The 16155-nt window shown below is 39.8% G+C and overlaps 1 protein-coding gene across 1 annotated transcript in view; it reads left to right on the top strand.

The window, feature by feature from the left end:
* Nucleotides 1–411: 411 nt before the first annotated feature.
* The window catches only part of LOC115059626 (protocadherin-15-like), a 144338-nt gene continuing 128594 nt past the window's right edge, over nucleotides 412–16155 (top strand). The window contains exon 1 of the mRNA XM_029527226.1: nucleotides 412–603. The gene's annotated coding sequence lies outside the window, so the exon portion shown is untranslated. The remainder of the gene's footprint in view (nucleotides 604–16155) is intronic.

Genomic DNA, 16155 nt, shown 5'->3' with positions numbered 1-16155 from the left:
GCTCCTGCGGTAAACGCTCGGCTACCTTCAGACAAAACCTCCTTTTCTGTCTCCGCATCGTCTCTCTCTCTCTCTCTCTGTCCCTGTGCTCCAGTCCCCGGCTCTCTCTGTCTCTCCTCCCCCTCCCTCCCCTTCCTCTCTCACTGGTTGAGAAAGCAAAGACAGTGCAGATAGACTGTGACTGTCTCTCCCCACCGCCGCTCGCACTTAAGTCCCACACCGGAGACTTGAACTGAAAGAAGACCAGATGAGTTTTTCACTGAACCAAGGCCACAATTCGCTCAAATCTTTCTGTGACTTGAAGATAAACTGCCATTTTTTTTAATGTATATATAGTATTGAAGGCGCGGAAAGCGGACCCCCGTCCCCCTCCCCCTCCCCTTTTCCCCCTCCTCTACCCGGTAGTCCCAAAAAAAAAAAAAAAAAATCAGAAAAAAAAAAAAACTAGGGTCGATTTGTCTCCAAGCGTGTTGGATGAGTTGTGTGGATGTTATTTCCTGGATTTTTTCCTCGGGCTGTGTCTTCCAGTGGCCCAGGGACGGCAACAGTGTGTGGAAAAGTCGATTTTTATGTTAAACATATGGACTCAACGAGGATAACGCGGTAAGTCCTGCACTACCTCCCTGTTCAGCTTGTTCCTCCTGGTGAAACCTCTATATTCGGACCTGTAGTGTGCCTGTTACTCGGTTGTGAGTTTGCTGACCGAAGGCAACCCCCTCTTCGTTCTGTATTTATTTTTTTATTTTTTTGCCTTTATTCATGTTATATGCTCCACACTTCGCATTCCTGTGGCGCGTCTGTTTGCTTTTTGGAAGAAATTAAGCAGTTTGCTGTTTGTGTGGAAAAAGAAAACGTTGCTTCGTGGGGGAATGAGACAGAGGGATGGCAGGCTGTAGCTGGGGACACATGCCTTGAAAAACTCTCCTGTATTCTCGTATGAAGCACAGTGAGTTTGAACAGTTGGAGCTTTTTTTTAAATTTCATTTTCTGTGTATTTCGGCAGAATTGGGAGGATTCGCTGTCCGTGGTGCTGAAACGGGCTGGGGAGGTTATTGGAGCTGCTTCAGTGAATTGGCGTCGAAATGAATTAATAACGCAACAACTCAGCAGACTTGCATGTAACACAGAGCTTTCATTTATTTCATGGTCTGTCCAGAGATTGGTCATCGCTGATGTGCTGTGATGTATCATAAAGGCACAGGTCGATTGAACATGAACTTCCCTTTTAATGTAAGCCAGGCTCGACTACAGTGCATCCCCTACAGTTGATAGTGGATTTTTAATGGGATTTTGAGGTGGCTAAGTTGCTTTGCTGGAGGTCTTACTATAATTGGACAAAAATCTATCTGTCACATAAATCATTTTGATTGATAGATAGTTTATTAATCCTGACGGAAATGGAAGAATTTGCCACCACGCTTGCCTGCCAAGGATGACCCCTCACATCTGAGAGGACTGAGAGTGTAGTTTATTTTCAACAAGTAGACATCTGTCATTCTGCAGTGTACGGTCTGTCTCAGAGACATGCAGTGGTCCCATCAAAAGCAGGTTACCTCACAAGCAGCCTGTGAGTCTGGGATTATAAAGGCAGCAATAGAGAGTCATCCGATTACCTTAAAGTACCGCAAGCTGTTGCCTCCTCAATGCAGAGCAGATAGTGAGGGGAGAAAGTCAAAGGTGACAGGAGGTGGGGGTAGTTTAAAGGTGTACCATTTTCTCTTCTGGTGGTTTTACAATAATCTACCTTTACTATAAGCTCCAGCACTCTCTTGGTGTCAAAATAAGTCTTATATAACGCCAAGCTTGGCTCAGTCATGTGTGAAAGTGGCTTGTAGACACAGGTAAACCTATTTAGAGCCAAATGACCTATAATGACGAACATGTGTGTAATGCTGCTGTGTCTTTGTGTTATGATGAGGTAAAGTGTGTTGAATGTGTGTGTCCAAGTGCCTGATGGGTTATGTGCCATTGCTTTCTACCTGTGTTTGAGCGAGTGGGATTGTGTTTGGGCTGGTGTGCGTACATAACCTACGTGCATGGCTCTGTGTGTGTGTGTGTGTGTGTGTGTGTGTGTGTATGTTTGTGTTGGTGACGGAGTGAGGTCAGCTGGACAGAATGTGTTTTGTGAACCTGGGACCTATCCACCCGTCACCATGTCAAATCCTTTCAGTCACGCTAGATGACAGAGGCAGCAGAACTTCTATTAAAATAACTGCTTCCGTGTCAGTACCTTTTGAATGGGAGACTGTTTGTGGACTCACATTGCTGTGGTGGTGGTGTCTATTCATTTTTCTGTGTGGAAAATTCTTTAGACATTAGTGCGTAGTGCAAATATTCATTAGAGTTCCTTAGAAGTCAGTTATTTTCATGACTGTTTATTCAGCATTTCCATTCAACAACCTCAATCTCCAACCAAAAAGCTAGATTTTTTGATAAAGATCATCATCTAACAGCACCAAATCTACCTTTGTACAAACGTATCATCTGTAAAACCTCCGGGGAAAATCTACACCTTTGAAGTTACCTGGAGTCCAAGTTATTTATCTCACAAATTGTCAAATGCACTGAACAACTCAACAACTGAGAACATCCAGGGCAAAACAAAATACAACAGCATCTCGGCATCGTCATCTTCACTGTTTCAGTTATTATTTCATACTTTTTCATTTTAGTGGCTCTAAGTTTGAGTACCTGAGACTCGAAATCCTGTTGGTCCACATTTTAGTCTACAGTGATTTGGTTGAGATGCACAAAGGATGCTAATTTAACTACCTAGCAGGATAAACTCTGCTAATCCAGGTCCCAAGGTCACAATTACAATTCCCTGCTTTAATTGTTGTAATACATGTATAAAGAAAATAACTAGGCGCTCCATTCAAGGTATTACATTGAATTACAGAGAAAGGTTTCTGTATAGGTAAAACATCAAGACTAAATATTTTCTATGGCAAGGCCAGATAGTGAACTCTGATTGTTACGACATCACAAATACGCCACAGAATGAAACAGCCCTGACAATGCCTAAAAAGTGAAAACTTGCATCAGTGTAACGTTTTTGACACGGGAGTGTTGTCGTTTTCATCGGGCCCAAACACAGCCATAGGCAGGGTGTACTGATTAGCCTGTTTCCTCAGAGCTTTGCATGGCTGGTGGAGTTGTGCTCAGATTTCATTACAATCACCTGGAGCTGCCCCAATGATAGTCCCGGAATATCCGTAATGACCACATACACAAAATATTTTTTCCCCTGGCAGCAGTTTGAAATTCACAAATTAGCTCTTGGACCAGGTGTGATGGAGGCCCATGTCCCTGGCCTGGAGGTTGACTGTTTGAATTGTTAAATTCAACTGGCTGCTACTGGGAGGAAACATTTCTGTGAGTCAAAGGCATTTTTTTTTTATTTGTCACATCAACACAGCCAAAAATCTAGCAATCATTTTCTAAAGGTTTGATCGCATTACCTCAAGATTTTTTTTTACTTAGAATTTTTCCCATTATGAGAAAACATTGAATTTTGTGCATGCCAGCATTTCAAGCTTCATCGTCCCGATTTAATGACAAACAAAATAGCACTATGTGATGGCATTGATTCAATTTTCCTTTCTAATTCACAGCTCCCCTCGACCTACATGGCAATTAATACATGAATGCATTTTCACCTCCCTCTAAAAATCAATCAGTAGAACCGTTGTGTAAGATAATCGCTGTCACTGCATCATTGCATCAATCTGCTGCTTATTTCCAGACAGGTTGTTTCAAGGTGTTGTTTTTTTTTTTTTTAACATAATAAGAAATTTAAGTGTAGGTCAAGTCCAGGGGGGATTTCTTTTACTGCCTCTTTTCATTTTACCTACAGTTCCCCTTAAATTTGCAACAAAATGTAAAGCCCTCTTTTTAGCTTTATTTGCACTTACTTGCTCTCCACCTGGGATTTCTGTATCTCTGAATTTTGTCCTAGGAGCTGGAGTATCTATTAGTACGATGTCATTTTGAATTAGCCACGCTCATGTGAGCAAGGCTAACTATTCTTATTCCTGACAGAAAGCAGCCTCTGGCTCAGTTCTTCCATTTCTATCTAAGGCTAGCAGTGGACAGTGTGATCCTCACAGGTATTGCTGAATTCTCTGTGTATATCAAAAGCATATGTTCTCCATCAGGTCTTATTTTTAAGCTTAGGTTGTTTTGGGTTTTTGTGTTTTGTTTTTTTTTTGTTTTTTTTTTGCTTGTTTGTTTGTTTGTTTGTTTGTTTTTTGTTTTTTTTTTTCAAATAATGCCCAACTCGCAATAAGGTGGAATTTTTTTTTTTTTTTTTTTTTGTTAGGTATGTACTGCGGTGTATATTTCTCAGTACACCCCCACTTGAATTACAAAGGCTTGCAAATTTTGAATAGTGCCTTCACACTTTTCCAGACAGCGTTGTTGAACCTGTGCTATAGAGGTATATATTTGGCTAAATGCTCACAACAAGCTGTCAGAGATCTGTCTTTTCGAATTAGTCACGCCTCTTTGAACAACAGCAGCTCCTTTTGAACTTAACTGGAAGTCTTATTCAGTGGGTTTATGAACTATAAGTTTAGTGTTTCTTGTCAGTTAAGAGAACATGCAGCGGGAATAAAACATGCCTCGGAGGGATGGCTAATTTTAAAAGTGACTCTCAAAATAAGAGGAAAATCAGGATCTGGTGTAAATTGTCAACACAATGGGGAAATGATATAGGTGGGCAATCATACATAGCTGTTAATTGTTTCAGCTGTTTTTAGAAAACTACAAGCATCAGTGGCTGTGTGTTATTATAGCATCGGGAGGCCTGTGTAGCAATTGAAAGTGAGTCAAGATGAATAGTTCCTCATCTTCCACTCTCCACTTCAGCAGACATTTATGGTTACCAGAGGATGACTCCCTCTGATCTTGGCGATACCCTGACTCTTCCTCCTACCTTTCTCTCCTAGGATTTGTGGTTAACAGTGAAATGTCTCAACTGTTGCGTGGACAGCCAAGTGTCAGCATAATTCAGATGTTCCTGTTCCCCTCTGGATGGTTTGTAAAAGTAATGGTGGCCCTATAACTTGTTGGCTATTGCCAACATCAGATCAAATTATTTGTATTTCTGTTGAATGCGTTGGTTATCTCTAACAGTGTGTTTGTAGTCTTGGACTGAAAAGCTGGTACGGCGCTCGGTGGCTGTTTATTAGAGAATTTATTAACTTTATGCAAATATCCTCTGAAGCTATATGAGTAAAAAGACAAGAGCCAGCTGCACTTGTTAAAATGCCTGCAGAAATGGAGATGCAGACTTGTTTCTTACTCGGCTCCACTTGTGGATAGGGGCTCGCTTCCAGCATAGATACAGGACTGCAGTGGCTGTCAGCCACATCAGCCCAGGTCTTACTTTTGTATGAAAACAGTTTCGAGCACTGTGTCAAAAACAGGATGCAAACATAGCTATTACATACTCATCGCTTCGTGGCTTATAGTATGCCGAACATGCCGAAAAAACAACCGAGACTGTATCCATATCTTTGGAGGATTTGGCATTCCCATTAGCCTCAGCTGTACTTTGTGTTAGAGAAATAGCAGATGTTAGTTTCAGATGTTAGTTTCCAACATTACTACAAAAATACAAAGTCTCAGGGGAAATGAATAAAAATAATAATGAAAAAAAAAAAAAAACATACAATGAAAGCATGAGTTGCTTGTATCATCATAGCTATAGCCTTTTTTATTGGAAAGAAATCCAACCTGGCCAACATAGCATAACAAAATGATATTACAAAATGAAAAGTATATTGGAAGCCTTACTTGTCTTTGTTTAATTTCATCATCGCAAAAATGATACAGCATAAATAAGCTGCACTTGTCTGTGTGGCCGAAGAGGAAGGATTGGCTTCACTTGCTTTGTTCTACTTTGCACTGCAATGAAGTTTTGAATGAATTAAACAGTAACGCTCCAACATCAGCACAGGAGTTTGGATACAAATTGACATTTTATTCAAATTTTTTGGTTGTGGTGCCAGGTGTTGTTTTGAATAGTTCTTTATGGGGGGATTGGGTTTACATTCAAAAATACAACCATGTTAATTGTCCTTAACAAGATTATCTGTCTGCTGGCCAGCAACACTGGCTGGAATCTGCATATCTGGCAACCCAGGCAGGGAAACAAAGCGGCCTAACTTATTTCCTTTGTGACCAAACTTTCTCTCTTACAAATGTTATTGTGCTGAGTGACAAACTGCTTTATATAACGGGTAAAGTTAGAAGAAATAATGAAGAAAGTGGACTAAAAAAAAAAAACAAAACTATAAACAAGGCAATTTAACGTCTCCTGTTATTGTGCTTGCAGACTGCAGTCAGCAATCAACAACATGCAAACTTTCCAGTTTACATCACCCCATCATAGATTTTCCTTTTCCTCTCCTACAGTTTCTACACTTTTTCTGGGTCGAACAATTAGTTTGTGGTTGTTTGTTGTGGGTCCCTGTAGGAGAAGTTTAGCAGTGTGCCTAAATCCCAGGGTGAGATTAAATGCACTCAATTTTAATCCTGTGTGGTAAAAAAAAAAAATAAATAAATCTGGGAATCCCGATTTTAATACCCTAAGTAGCTTTCTATCTGATCAGAGGCGCCTTGATCATCTCCTGTCCTGGACCTGGGAAAGAAATAATTAGTCTTAGCTTAGCTTATTATAACACAGAGCAATGTTACTTTGTTACTTTGACATATTGAAATAATGATACATGGCCAGCAACAGTTGGTGCGATCTCTTCAACTGGGATGTGACTCATGGGTAATAAAGTAACCAGCTTTCACCCATGCTGTGGCCTTTTTGTTTATTTTTTTTAAGTGACATTTAACGCAACTGCAAAGGTTATTTAGGGTCAGAAGAGTGCTGTTATGATAGACAGAGTGCATAAATAAATCTCTAAAAAAATCTCTAAATGGACTGCATGCGTGGCAAGGACAAAAGGAACTATTATAGTAAGGTCCACCAGCACACATAAACACACTGGGGGGTAAGAGAAAGGGAATAATACATTTATTGATTTGCTTCAGTCACTCACACAAAACAAAGGTTACACACACATCCAGTCCACAAACAAAAAAGAAAAAGAAATTATTGAAGATGATTATGTTTACACACATGCAACAAACATGAAGGAACATATCAATGAATACAAGACCAATATCTACCACCTTTAGACTCACCATTCCAACAATAGCTGTGTCTCTCTGCTGTTTTTTGCCAAGTGGATATTAAGAATTGTTAAAAGCAGCTCTTAGCTGTGGCCTGAAACATCACTGTGAGATTAAAGCTCTGTAAAGCCGAGGGCAGCTGCAGCTCATCACTCCCAGAAACCTCTTTAGCAATCTCATGTTAACAATTTTTATTTAAAAATGTGAACAGACGCTTTAAAGAATTGATTCAGCATCTCTTTTCAAAGCAGCACAGCAAATTGAAATGGTCTTTGGATAATCTACAGAAGATGCAACCTTTAGAGGAACTTTATGAAATGATGAGGTTTGTAGGTGAGCCTTTAAGTACAAGACAAGACAAAGAGAATCTTGGCGTCTTCTCGTATCATCTGCAAGCTGATTTCACTGTTTGGTTGGGTAGAATGGGCAATGTCATAAATATGATATACAAATTAGATTTCAGTTTTCCCAGTGAAGTATCGCTTGTTAATGTCATGATACAGCCTTGAGTGTGAGAGCCCACTACATCAGTTTGCCTTTAAGTGGACTCGTTCACCTAAAGTGAACTGTATTTGGAGTCCAGCTATCACAGAGAAGTTGGTGCATTTAGAGAGTAGCAGATGATTGTGCCAGGAAGTCAGCATGTCTGATTTAAGACCTGAAGATACTCTGAGGCTGTGTTGTGATAGACTCTAGAGTGGTAGACGGTTTTAGCAACACACACACACACACACACACACACACACACACAGAGAGAGAGTAACATCCAACTGTCAGGAGAAATTTCCATTATAGGTGGCATAAATAAAAACAAAAAATAGTAATGTGAGTCAGTACATTTCTGCATTTGTGTGAGAGAGAGTTTTATTGTTTATCTCTGTGTGGGAGCCAGGAAGGAACTGTCTATGACACTGGAGGAGTATTTGTATGTAAGTGTGTGTGTGTTTGTGTTTGTTAGTTGCCACATGCTAAGCCACAGAAGGTTGCCAGTGTTAAGTCTTGCCTCTGGCTCTCTCTTTCTGTGTGTGTGTGTGTGTGTGTGTGTGTGTGTGTGTGTTTGTGTGTGTGTGTGTGTGTGTGTGTGTGTGTGTGTGTATGTGTATGTCTGTGTGTGTGAGAGAGAGAGAGAGACAGAGAAAGAAACAGAGGGAGGGAGATTACAGTGACTATTGCCAACTTCAAAGTGTCTAGTGGTGTTGTGCCAGGTCAGCATGTTTACACAGGAGAATTGGTGTTCAGACACACACACACAGACAAATTGCACATGGACATGCACATGTGTAGACACGCCTTATCTCCTGTTCTGGTTCTCGAATATATGCGCACGTCACATGCACACGCAGCCCAGAGTGCATTGGTCTTATCGGTGGTCCCACTGAGTTAGGGGAGCCATTTAATCAGGGTCAGCACACAGCTCTTGGCATCAAACTGATTCCACTACCATTCCGCTCTCTTACCCCGTTTCTTCCTCTCAATCACTCTCTCTTTGCACTAAGTTGTCCAGTCGGCTAAGTATTACTCAGCAACAAAATTTTGCTCCTAAAAACTTTCAATAGTTTCACATTCATATATTTACAAACTTTCTCAGATACTTTTGGGGAAGACGGAACAGTGTGGCCATGCTGGAGTAAATACTATTTCTTATTATCTAGCAGTTTTTGAGGTCACTGCATCAGCCCTTGGTGATATATTTGAACAGTACTTCACCAATTTGGATAAAAATATACTTCCCTGTGTTTGCATTCTGTGGGAAGTAGTTTTCTTATACCTGTTTATTTTAGCGCTGCGAGATCAGACCTGGCCAGCACAGTGCTTATGCTAAGCTAACAGCTTCATATTTATTATAGACATATACAATATAATATCACAGTGGCACTGAACTTTTCATGTGACTCTTAATGATTGTAACTAGATAGAATTCCATACAGAAAATGCATACATGCTCCCTGGTTTGTGTTACCCCATTTGTGCTCATAAAACTTTCACACAAATGCAGAGTCTAAAGTATTTAAATTTGAAATTGCTGCAGTGCCAAATTAAAATGTAAATGCACCTTTGCCCAACAAAGTGGTCTTACATAAAGTCAGCAGCTTCTTGTGTAGCATAAAGTTAGCCTTACTCATTTATTATAAATGGCTCAGAGGTAAGACTTTTAAATATCTAATGTGAGGTAACACATGGAGAGAAACTGATAGGAGAGGATATTTTTGAAAATGGTGCAGCTTCTCCATAATAAAAATAACTCATTTTTATGACCCCATTGTGGTTACGACTGTGTCGCAACAAGAAACAGAAATCCCCTAACAACTGTGTGGGGAAAAAAATAGATTGCATTGAGAACATGGTCCAAGTAAGTAAAAGTTGATTTTAGGTCTGAACTTGGTCCTGTTTGATGTGGAAGCTGAGAACTGCTGTATTATAAATGTGTTGTGATAAGATTAAATATAGGTCAATCATACTAGCTCTATAACTGGCATCCAAAAACACAAGTATTAAAACAGTATGTGATATGGAAGCAAAACTGGAAACAGTCCAGAATATCAGTTATTCATTAAAGAAACTGAAAAACTTGGCCGTGGCAGGATTTTTAGTAGCTCAGGTGAATTTCTTCATGCACATAATTGGTGCTAACCAGCATGTTTCTCTCTATCTTCCACTTTTAAGTTAGAAGACATGCATTAATGAGACCAAAAGTTCTTAGATTGTTAAATTCATTTTCTAAGAAGACTTTGATTGTAGGATTGTATTCATTGGATGGGTACAGGTTGATAAGGCCCGAAGGCCATATGATCATATGACAGTTTTCGTCCTCATGCACAATGATCATATTGCCAATAGTATTTGAAACAGCTGAATTTCCTGGTGCCGGTTGCACATAATACCTTTAAACAGAGCCTTTCAAATACAAGGAGGGGGCTACCCTGTTCTTCCTCCCATGGGCACTAGCTTGGCCTTTCCAGCTCCCACCTGCTCCACACTAGACATAAAACCTACAATCAGGCACATCACGTAGATGTTTATGTCTGAGCGGCATACTGGTCGTAACTGTCATTTAGACATGATGTAACATCCTGACATACACCCAGCTGGTTGACTCTATTCCAGGTGTTTACAGCTCAGAAGTGTTCTTGATGACATTAATTAACTTTTCAGAGGAGCTTTTTCAAACGGTGTGCAATAAGATTTAGCTAAAGGTAAAACAATGCTTCCTTTCAGTGGGATCAGTGTATATGTTATAATTGTTTGTCAGCTTGTGTCTTAAGTGGGGCAATGGCCCTGTTCTTTTTAATTGCGGTTTATAAGATGAGAACATTGTAGCCTAGATAATTTTATTCTTATTTAGCACATGTGGAACAAAATTTTGTTGTACACAAAATCGTTCTCCTGCTCTTCCACTCTTTCTTGCACTCTTATCTCTCTTAATTTTTTCTCTTGCTCCTTTCCCACTTTGTAAAATCATTATAACTCAAAAGAAAGACAGCTTTGGAGCAGTTATTATCACTCCTAAATTATTATTCCAGTATGTCTGTCCTCTCTCTCTTTCTATTCTTCATTCTCCCTCCTGTCATTTATGTTTAACAAAGCTGTCAGTTTTGAAGTGTTTTGAAGAGGCCCAGAGTTTTTCTCTTGTTATTTCTTACAGAGCCCATGAACCTGATGAGGCATACCTGAAGAGGTAAATCAAGCTGGCTGTAAATAGGTTTTTAGCTGTATTTCTTGAATGAGTTTTCCTAGAAAGGACCATTGCTATGGATTTTCTGATGTTGTGATAGGTGGCTAGTTTTTCAATGAACATTGCAAAATATATATGATTCTAAAAAGAAACTTTGTGACTATTCTCACAATGAAAATATGTATATAATATTTCACATATTTTTAGGAAAAAAATCATGCTTCTGAATCTTAAATCTCATGTTATGATACATGTTGCAATTCACTGAAATGCTACAGTAGCTGCTGCCTCTTGCTGGTTTAAGCAAAACTTCAGCAAATTATCAATTCATGCATTTGCTAAATTATTTATTAATCCCCTTATTGGTTTATCTAATAATAAATGAAGTATTTAAAAGGTGCTTTGTGCACTGGCGCTGTGCGTGCTGATCAGTCCCCCTGCAGATTGGATCAGCAGCTTTGCAGCCAAACTCAGGTAACAACATTTAAGTGGTTTTGGCAGCTGTGAGTTGCGTGCGAGCCCCGACTTCTGTTTCAGGGCAATATGTCAAGCCTTTGAGAGTCAGGGTAAGAATTAGTTCACTAGGTCGGCACAGGCAGTTTTTATGAGTCTGACATTTTACAGGCAGAACTCAAACACAGTTCTGATAATAGCTGTTAATGGAGTTGTTTGACTCTTGTTTAGGTGCTAGCGATAATGTGTAAGAAGAGTCTCCATTACTTTAATGCCTGTCTTCACTAAATTGACCAAGTGGGACCTTGGAGTTGTTTATTTGCACGCAAATGGATGACAGTTAAGAGTTTTCCACATGACAGAGTCAGCCTAATAGTCGCAGAGAGCACCAGCTACACAGTCTGAATGAACATCTGTATAATATAAATCAGAAACGTGAGTAACTTCAGCCCGAGCTCAGAGGCAACAAATGTCCAGCCTGAGTAGCATCACATTTGTAAAGATGGGATGGACTTTCAGTCAGTTGGTCAGAAAGCTGCGTAGCGCCCTAACCCTAACCCATACTGAAATATCTCAACAACAACAAATGTGCTCCAGGTTTTGGTTGATTAAATGGTAAATCATGGTCAATTAGTTGCTGCAAATATGTGGCATTTTAAAATCACTGTAGCATGGTAGTGTTGGAAAGAGGAAGACCTCCTTTAACACAGTTGCCCCATGGGATTAAATCTTCTTGGAGCTTTATCCATACCAGGAATTAAGAGTCAGGATGTCCTGGCCTCCACTATCCAATCCCAACTTCTTTTTGAAGTGTCAATACTCTCTCACAAAGTTTTTCTGTCGGTGTGGCCTGAGAATAGACATGGATATAAATACTTGGATTGGATTAACAAAAACTTGCTGGATGCTTCCTGCTAATTTTTATGCTTAAAAGAAATGTGGTGCTTGTTCTAAATAGCTAATATCTACAAGAACTCATCATAAAATCAATTTCATAATATGTTGCAGAGAGTCAATTCGGTACGTAATTTGACTGTTTCAAAATGGCAAATAGTCTCTACAGTTCATTTAATGAATCAACAGTTTTAATCATTTTTCAATAAATGTTTTTCTGACTGGCGTATCACCTCCTGAGATGTAGCCAAGAACAAAAGTCTCTCTGACTCTAAATTAAAATGATCAATATCACTGCTGTACACACTGCCACACCAATATTTAATCCAAACATGACTAAAATTGGCTTCTCAATAAAAAAATAAGCTCTATTTAATCATGGAAGAACGCTACTCTCATTTTGGAAAGCAGAAATGTCAGAAATGCTTCTCTGCTGCCACAATTAGTATTACTGTCACTTTAAATTTGGATTCTGTGTGTTGTTCTCATCTTGTAATCACACTTCACTTAAGAATTGGACTTGGATTTGTGATAAATTGTGATTCTAATGGTCTGTTATATTTTCACTTTCGACAAAAGCCTTAATGGTCTTGGATCTGTAATTTCTGGGTTCAGTTAGCCAACAACACAACAGCTAGTGTGGGTCCATGAGTGGCTCCTGTTTTGGAGGTAAGAGTGACAACTGACAGCTCCAATCTCACACATTGTTAACTGGAGATTTTCCAGGAAAAACAAAAACGTCGGGAAAAAAAAACAAAACAAACAAATTGAAATTGGAACAGCTACAACATTAGAGGTGAAATCAAGTCCACAAAATGAGCTGAGAGACTTATCAGCTTCCATACAGTTACATGGTTGTGGAATAACAGAGGAGCTGTCAGGCCGATCAACCATGGTCACCAGTGGCAACCCAATCTGTCATATTTAACATCTACTTATACCATGTTAACCGTGGGGCATGTCTCATTACGCACTCCCTCACATATGAATCCTAACATGTGGATCCACCGCCATACATCTCAGCGAGCGCACGTTCACCCACCGGCTCATTCACACACACACACACACACACACACACTTACTCCTGCCATCCAGACTCTGCTCCATTTTGCCCTTTGTGGGATATCTTCCTAATGTTGTGTCACCTGCCAGGAGAGATCAGCTTGAGGAGAAAAGTGGAAATGAGGCACCAGGGTTTAATGAGAGACGAGACGAAGATGGCTGCCCAGGTCGATTAAATGCAGCGTGAGTAAAATGAATTGTGTTCATATGTGTGGGTTTACTGTGGAAGATATATGCGCAGACTGTGGTTTGTAAATTTGGGTGATTTGTCGTCGTGTTGTTAGTCTAAAGATGATTATTTTGTTTTTACAACAAAAAGCTTTGACTTTTTTTTCTAAATGAGAATTGCCTCTAGTATGCCCTCTCATCTCGTGCAAACTCCTGCTCAGCCCCAGCATGTTGTTCATTCATCAAAACCACAGAATGATTACTCTCAATTGCTATTATTTTCTGTTGAGTGAGCCCACAATATCATCCCATGGCATTTTTGGCAAAAGATTGCTTTATTTCCGAAAGTTTTACCCAAAAAAAAAAAAAAAAAAAAAAAAAAGGACAAAATGTGCCAAGACAATTGATTTCTGGAGTGTGAGGTTTCCGCTCCTTTCCATTTTTTTATGTTTGCCTGCAGTGTGTGTGCGTGTGCTTTGTTTCAGATTTTGGCTCACTTGGGTGATGTTGGGGGGGGGGGGGGGGAAGTGAACCATCACCAACATGCGATTGCTTTTTGATTTGACAGGCCAAGCTTGTTTGAAAAGACTTTCCGCTTCGCAAATCTGACCATTATGGAACAGTATCAGCATCAATGTTGTCTCTCTTTGGTTCTCACTTAAAAACCTAAATTCCTCGTCACTTTCTTCACCAGCCAGTTTTGTTCTCCTGCTGTTTGCTTTTGGACAGTTAGTTTATCTGGGACTTTTCTCCCAGGACACTGGAAAAGAGGTTGATGATAGTGGTGGGAAAGACACCAAACAGTTCACTGCAAGACACTAATGCGCTGCATACGGCTGAAGGAAACCACAGTTTCTGTGTGGCTCTTTGAAAATGTGCTACACAGAGAAATAAAAATGACGCAAGTGGATATCGTAGTAGCATGATGCATGTATCATATAGCTGAGGAAAATCATTATCCGCATCATAATGGGTACGTGAAGATAGCCTTGAGAGAGCAAGAGCGCCATTGGGTTTTGTATCTTCACTTTATTTAGCATTTGCCATCTTTCAAATAAAACCTTAATTTCAAGTCCAAGTGGTCTAGCTCTACTGTGAGTTTTCCAGGGAAGAACTAAAGCTGTGCTCCCCCCATTCTATTAAAAATGGTAACAGATTTTAGCTGAAAGGGATTCATGTGATTAAAAGGCCTTAAATGAGACTAGACTTTCCAGCTTTCAACAAAGCATGCTCTTTGGATGAAACGCCAATTCTTCCAAGTGGAACGAATACATTGGAAATGCTGTTAAATTGTCCTCAGCTGACCCAACTTCTCACCGCCCCCCGGCCTCCTCCCTTTGTGTGCTTCTGTTCATTTCATTCTCTCTTGTTTTTCTCACTCTTGCTTTAAATTCAACTTATTTATTTGCCTGACTGTTAAGCAGCAGAGTTTTTGTGGCAGTTTATGCAAATTTAAAAAAAAAAAGTTACATATTTATTCCTTAATGCTTTTTGGTGCTTTATTGCAGAATCCCTTAGGATAGTGAATGCGTAAAGCATTGTGATATTCGTTTTCTCTCTTATTCTGTTTTACGTTTACCACAATTCTCTTCCTATGTGGCCCCCCACCTGTTCTTCACTTCATATGTTCCCTATTTTATTTTGTTCTCCATCTGCTTCTCTTTCTTCACAGCTTTCATTCTTTGTTTATTTTCTTCCTCATCTCTTGGCCATTCTTCTGCCTCTCCTCTTGCTCTCTTTCTGGAAATTTGCTCTGCATTAATGAAATTTGTCCTGTATTGCTCATATCTGTCTTAGAGCTTCTGGGATGACATATGTGATCAATACCTTTTTTTCATAGCCAAATTTTGGCTCATCGTACCTTCTCAGTGCTTGGCAATGAGAAACCAATTGCATTTACAAAAGAAATAGTCCCTTGAGGCTGATGGAAACAAATCCCCCAAGCTGCTTCGTATATCTGATAGCACTTGAAGTAACATAACTGCAACAAGTGTCATTTTTGTTGTGTAGTGTAATGTTGCCACTTACTGCTCTTGCTGTATTGCAGTGCTTTCAAGTGCTGCTGAAACATATTCAAATTACAACTTTAGAGCAAATCAACACAACCTTGCGATGTCGTAACTCTATAAAAAAAAAAAACAAAAAAAAAAACAAACTATGAGATAAATGATGAGGTATTTAGTTTGTTTTTAAATTAATACTTGACAAAATAGGATTTTCCCAGCCTTGTTTTGTTCTTCTGCTTTCCAGTTTGAGTTGACGTTAGTGGTCATCACATCACAAAAAGATTGTCGGCCGGATGGAACAACGGCCTGATGGGTCATTCCAGTGAACATTTTCAATTTCCATTCTTGGCGTTGGGATCTTAGCGTTTGTGAGGAGGTCAGCAATTGGAGGGCAGTATGGTCAACCTGCACATCTGTAAATCTTAGTGCATGTTAGGCACAATTTGGAATTTATTACACATTATGTCAACATAAGCTTTTTCTCTCACTGTACGATCAATACTGTTGATGGGGGTTGCAGGGTGAGAGGTGGGTGGGGGGCCGTACTAATCTGTTACTCCCTTCCAATCTCTTCTCTTTATTTGGTGTCTCCACCTCTCACTGCAGCATTTGGAGTTTTAGCATTAAGACCTGATGCTCACTTCCAGGCTGTCCCTTACTGTCTCTCTCTCCCTCTCTTTGTTTTTCAGCACTTGTGTACAATCAGGG

Source organism: Echeneis naucrates, chromosome 19 (assembly GCF_900963305.1).
Source record: "Echeneis naucrates chromosome 19, fEcheNa1.1, whole genome shotgun sequence".
Classification (NCBI taxonomy): Eukaryota; Metazoa; Chordata; class Actinopteri; order Carangiformes; family Echeneidae; genus Echeneis; species Echeneis naucrates.
This window is presented reverse-complemented; position numbering and strand designations above follow the sequence as displayed.